We start from the raw sequence: 6,000 nt of genomic DNA, 5'->3' as shown, positions 1-6,000 counted from the left end.
GGAGATCCAGGAACTGAAGGGTAAGTTAAAAAAGTTCTCTTGGCACACCACTTCCAAATTGTTGCCAAGTAAATGACATGGACATAATCCATCATCACCAGGAGTCAGGTTTGACTCAGAAACATCTTTAGCATCTTTAATTTTACTAACCCTGATTAAAGGATTACAGTAGTGTGTTGGGTGAATCAGCAGAGGGCATACCAGGCCATGCTATGCTGATTCTTTTCCTCACAATAACCTTTTTAAAAAAAATATACGATTAACAATAGCTACTTGCAAATACTTACAGTATTTGGTTTTTTAAAATTCATATTACCCTACCCTGAAACAAAATGGTACTTTTTCCAAGGGGGTGCCCATAAGACCATTACGTCCATCCATGGTATTAAAAAAAGAAAATGCTAGCCGCACCACTGATATTTTTTTTTTTAAAGAAGTGTTATTTGGAGAGGAAGTTCAATGGCTTTGGGTTTCATATTCTCCCCCTCCCCTCTGTGTACTTCTCCCCTCATTAAAGTGACTCAGCAAAAAAAGTTCCTACCCAACCTGACTCCAAAGAAGAAACCTCAGCATGATTCAGCAAAAAAAATCCTTCGTTCCTGTTCTCCAGAAGGCCTTGAGGCTGTTCCGTCCATGAATCCTTGGTCTCAGAAAAAGAACTCACTGGCATGGTACAGGGAGGTAGGGAACCAAAGATCTTGTATTTTTAGCAAAACTAGATGACCTCTTTCGTAGAGTCATCGCCCCACAGCTGAGTCTATCAGTATAACCCCAATTGAGCTGGATGTGCTGAAGGGTAAAAGAAGAAAAATGGAAGAATTCTAGACCCACATACAACATGGGATCACACTAACGACATATGGTTTGGAATATTTCCCAAATATTGTGGGGGTATTACATTACTGACAATATGATATGTATACTTTTCTAACAAAAAATAAGCTTACTAGCTTTGCTCCTCAAGCATTAGCTATGTCATATAAACATATATACAGTGGGGCAAAAAAGTATTTAGTCAGCCACCAATTGTGCAAATTCTCCCACTTAAAAAGATGAGAGAGGCCTGTAATTTTCATCATAGGTATACCTCAACTATGAGAGACAAAATGGGGGAAAAAATCCAGAAAATCACATTGTCTGATTTTTAAAGAATTTATTTGCAAATCATGGTGGAAAATAAGTATTTGGTCAGTATCAAAAGTTCATCTCAATACTTTGTTATATATCCTTTGTTGGCAATGACAGAGGTCAAACGTTTTCTGTAAGTCTTCACAAGGTTTTCACACACTGTTGCTGGTATTTTGGCCCATTCCTCCATGCAGATCTCCTCTAGAGCAGTGATGTTTTGGGGCTGTCGCTGGGCAACACGGACTTTCAACTCCCTCCAAAGGTTTTCCATGGGGTTGAGATCTGGAGACTGGCTAGGCCACTCCAGGACCTTGAAATGCTTCTTACGAAGCCACTCCTTCGTTGCCCGGGCGGTGTGTTTGGGATCATTGTCATGCTGAAAGACCCAGCCACGTTTCATCTTCAATGTCCTTGCTGATGGAAGGAGGTGTTCACTCAAAATCTCACAATACATGGCCCCATTCATTCTTTCCTTTTCACGGATCAGTCATCCTGGTCCCTTTGCAGAAAAACAGCCCCAAAGCATGATGTTTCCACCCCCATGCTTCACAGTAGGTATGGTGTTCTTTGGATGCAACTCAGCATTCTCTCTCCAAACACGACGAGTTGAGTTTAGACCAAAACATTCTACTTTGGTTTCATCTGACCATATGACATTCTCCCAATCCTCTTCTGGATCATCCAAATGCTCTCTAGCAAACTTCAGACGGGCCCAGACATGTACTCGCTTAAGTAGGGGGACACGTCTGGTACTGCAGGATTTGAGTCCCTGGCAGCGTAGTGTGTTACTGATGGTAGCCTTTGTTACTTTGGTCCCAGCTCTCTGCAGGTCATTCACTAGGTCCCCCCGTGTGGTTCTGGGATTTTTGCTCACCGTTCTTGTGATCATTTTGACCCCACGGGGTGAGATCTTGCATGGAGCCCCAGATCAAGGGAGATTATCAGTGGTCTTGTATGTCTTCCACTTTCTAATTATTGCTCCCACAGTTGATTTCTTCACACCAAGCTGCTTGCCTATTGCAGATTCAGTCTTCCCAGCCTGGTGCAGGTCTACAATTTTGTTTCTGGTGTCCTTCAACAGCTCTTTGGTCTTGCCCATAGTAGAGTTTGGAGTGTGACTGTTTGAGGTTGTGGACAGGTGCCTTTTATACTGATAACAAGGTCAAACAGGTGCCATTACTACAGGTAACGAGTAGAGGACAGAGGAGCCTCTTAAAGAAGTAGTTACAGGTCTGTGAGAGCCAGACGTCTTGCTTGTTTGTAGGTGACCAAATACTTATTTTCCACCATGATTTGCAAATAAATTCTTTAAAAATCAGACAATGTGATTTTCTGGATTTTTCCCCCATTTTGTCTCTCATAGTTGAGGTATACCTATGATGAAAATTACAGGCCTCTCTCATCTTTTTAAGTGGGAGAATTTGCACAATTGGTGGCTGACTAAATACTTTTTTGCCCCACTGTATATACTGGTGTAGGCTTTCCCAGCCGGTATCTGTTGGGCAGTGTTGAGCTTCAGGGTTTAGTGACTATGGACTAGATCAGTGTTTCTCAACCTCAGCAACTTTAAGAGGTGTGGAAACTCCCAGAATTCCCCAGCCATGCTGGAGTTGAAGTCCACACATCTTAAAGTTGCTGAGGTTGAGAAATGCTAGTCGAGACTGCAGATTTCCTGCCATTTTGCTGGCAACTGTGACTGGTATCTTGAGCAGACCATCTTGCCTCTGAAGATGCCACCCACATCTTTTCGTTTGCCGGCAAAACATCAAAAAATCTGCTGTCTAGACCACGGTCACTAAACCCTGAAGCTCAACACTGCTCAAATTAAAAATACAGTTTCTATCTTAGGTAGGTTTAAACTGTGTTTTCTTTAACCACAGTTTATTGAACAAGCCATAATTTCCACAGAATTATAAGTCATCAACTGGATTATAAACTGGAATGACTGGGCACGCATATGACACTTAGTTAAAACCCGGCTGGCAAGTTAATGAGCGAAAGAATTAGAAAACCTTTAAATGTGTCCTTTATGAATTAAACGGAAAGACTGATCAGTGTGATTCTGTATTGGCAAGCTTTAATTTGTTGTTTAAAAACTGAGTTGCTTATAATTTTATTGAGTTCTTTTGTTTTTTGTTGTTGTTTGGGATTTTTTCACTTTTTCCTACATTTTGTTTTCTATTTTGTTGTATTTGTTTTTTCTTTTTTCTTTTTTCTTTTGGTAGATTATAGGAATAAAAATTAAACAAGGGATGTGTGTACTCAGCCATTTTTACATTGAAAATGGAAATTTCCACCTTTGTAGGATCTTACCAGTCAAAGACAGGCGTCTGATAGATTTTTCCACTCACTCTCATTTTCAGTAGATTGGAATGCTAAGCCACATGTAATTATAGACTGTTGCAAATTTATGCTGAAAAAATACAGTCTATCTGCTCAGTTGTATTCCACCAAGATGGCTTTTGTCTCTCTATTACATACATTTATTTGCTAGTGTTTTTAGGAGCTGTAGATGCATTTTTTAGACATCTTGAGCAGTTTGTGATGAAGATGAACCAAAGTATAACCATTTATTTCTCTTCTCACATTAGAATGTACAGTAGTGTACAGATTTTTGTCTTCTAACTTCCATTTCCTTGAGTACAAGATCTCTAAGTTACCTCTCCCCACTAGCTGTCATGAGCAGACCACATGATGATGACCTAGGCAGAAACTTTGCATAACACAGAGTCCTTAAACAGGCAAATACAGAAGCAAGGCAGATGGTTGTTCCCCACCACCCTCCTCTTGGTCAATTGCAAGCTCATCTTACTGATGCCTTATTTCAAAGCATCCTTTCTTACCCTGGTGCCCTCCAGAGGTGCCGCACTACAGTCCTCAACTGGTATGCTGTGCGATCGTTGGTTGAGAATTCTGCAAATTGTGGGAGGCACCCATGTTGGGGAAGCTGTCATACAGTTTGGATCCCTTTTAAACTTATCTTCCCTATTTCATGTGACTAAGCTGTCCATCTATGATAGTATACTTTTCCCCCTGCCTGACTTGTTTTCTTAGATCTTTCTTTAAAGATGACCACATTAAACCCATGATGAGTTATTGTGAAAGAATCAGATCTGTAAAGGAGACATGAAAAGAGGAAATTGAAGTCTTTGTTTTGCTGCCCCCCAGAAAGCAGGAGAAGGGGAAGAAATGGATTTATAATGGGTTTACACAATATCTATGGATGTGAGTAAATGAATTTTTATTATGGCCAAAGGCCAGCAGGCCGAAGGAAGTTTGCTTGCTTGTGACCTAGCATGCTATCTGAACCCAATCAAATGAAGAGGAGATGTGGATTCTGGTTGCACATGGAGGAAGAGATGTTAGGTCCTGAAGTGGCATAAAAATGGATTGAATCACAGGAACATCCATCAGGAGAGGGGTCACGATCCGCAAGATGGTGGGCACAGTGTCACAACCCAACCCCCCCCCTTTATGTACATGAGGTGTTAATGCCTTTACTAAAGAGGCTTAGTTTGCAAAGCGACAGATTTTGACGCATTTTTCCCTTTGGCCACGCCTCCCTTTCTTTCCTCTGAGAGAGAACTGCATCTCTATGGTTTGCCCTGCAGAGTCCTCCTAAGTGGCAGTGTGTTTGCCCGAGAGGGAGGGAGAGAGTAGCCCGCTATCCACTCACAGACACGGCCTGTGACTTTGAGATATAGAGATTGCCCTGTGCTAGTGGATATAAAAACATTTATACCCCATCTTTGAGCTCCAGGGGCTCAAGGCAGCATATGCAACTTCCTTCAAGTTTCTTCCATTGCAGCAACCTGTGAGGAAGGTTGGACTGAAGGTGTGTTACTGGCCCACAGTCAGCCTGTGAGTTTCCATGGCCAAGAGTGAACTTGAACCCACGACTCCTTAGTCCAGTGCCTTAACCACTACACCACACTGCTTCTGTTTTATACTTGTGAGCTTTCCAGAGGCCACTCCAATAATAAGTCTTTGGTTTCTATCCCCCAGTCTCTTACACTGATAGCCCCTGGATTTATTCAAGTGAAATTGATAGGAATTATGTCTAAATGTTCATAAAATGGGACTGCCTGTTTAAAAGACATTGCCCCTCCCTTCGCCCCAAACACTTAATATATGAAGGGAAGAAATTCCAAATCCGAGAATCTATAATCTACAAGATTTTTTTAAATTAGACTGCTATTGCTCAGTTGTCCTGATTCATTCACTGAGGTTTACGTGTTGTCCAGATATTGTCTTCCATTCATGATCCTTCTCCTCCTGTATTTCTCCTCACAAAATGTTAAGGAAAAATTAGGCAACAGCTGAACTGCCCTTGCATACTGTAATATGATAGGCTTCCTATCTCGTTTCTCCAGATAAGACTGGGGAATGTAGGTTGCCTAGGAAATACCTGGCCAGCCTTGATATGTTGATAGCCTATAAAACTCAAATGAATCAGGAAAGTTGTAGGTGGAATGAGCTGCATGTGCCAGGGAGAGGGGCAAACTAGATCTGTGTGGAAGGAAAGGCAAAATTGCGGTTTGCAGATAAAGTTTAAAAGAGAAATAAGTCAGCATTTAGGTGCTAAATAGCTTCTTAGGGACCTGAAGTTACTTTTGCTGCTGACTGAAGTGTTTAAGGTGTCTACCTCTATCTGTCTATGTATGATCTATATATTTGTAAATAAATGCAAAGTGGGATGAAGATAATGTATGTCTTGCTCTTACTCCTAATTTTCGTCCTGTCTCTGTTGTTTTTTTTCCTCTTGAATTTTCGTTTGTAACTTCTTAAAAGAGGAACTTGTCTTATGATTCTTTGCCAATAACCATGAACAATAACTCTGGATAATTAGAATAAAATAATAGCGCGTCATGT

This window comes from Python bivittatus, unplaced genomic scaffold (genome assembly GCF_059951505.1).
Source record: "Python bivittatus isolate LINGU-HERP-01145 unplaced genomic scaffold, Pbiv_v1 ctg000440_np1212, whole genome shotgun sequence".
NCBI classification, from domain to species: domain Eukaryota; kingdom Metazoa; phylum Chordata; class Lepidosauria; order Squamata; family Pythonidae; genus Python; species Python bivittatus.
The sequence above is the reverse complement of the archived record's forward strand: the minus strand, read 5'-3'. Positions refer to the sequence as shown.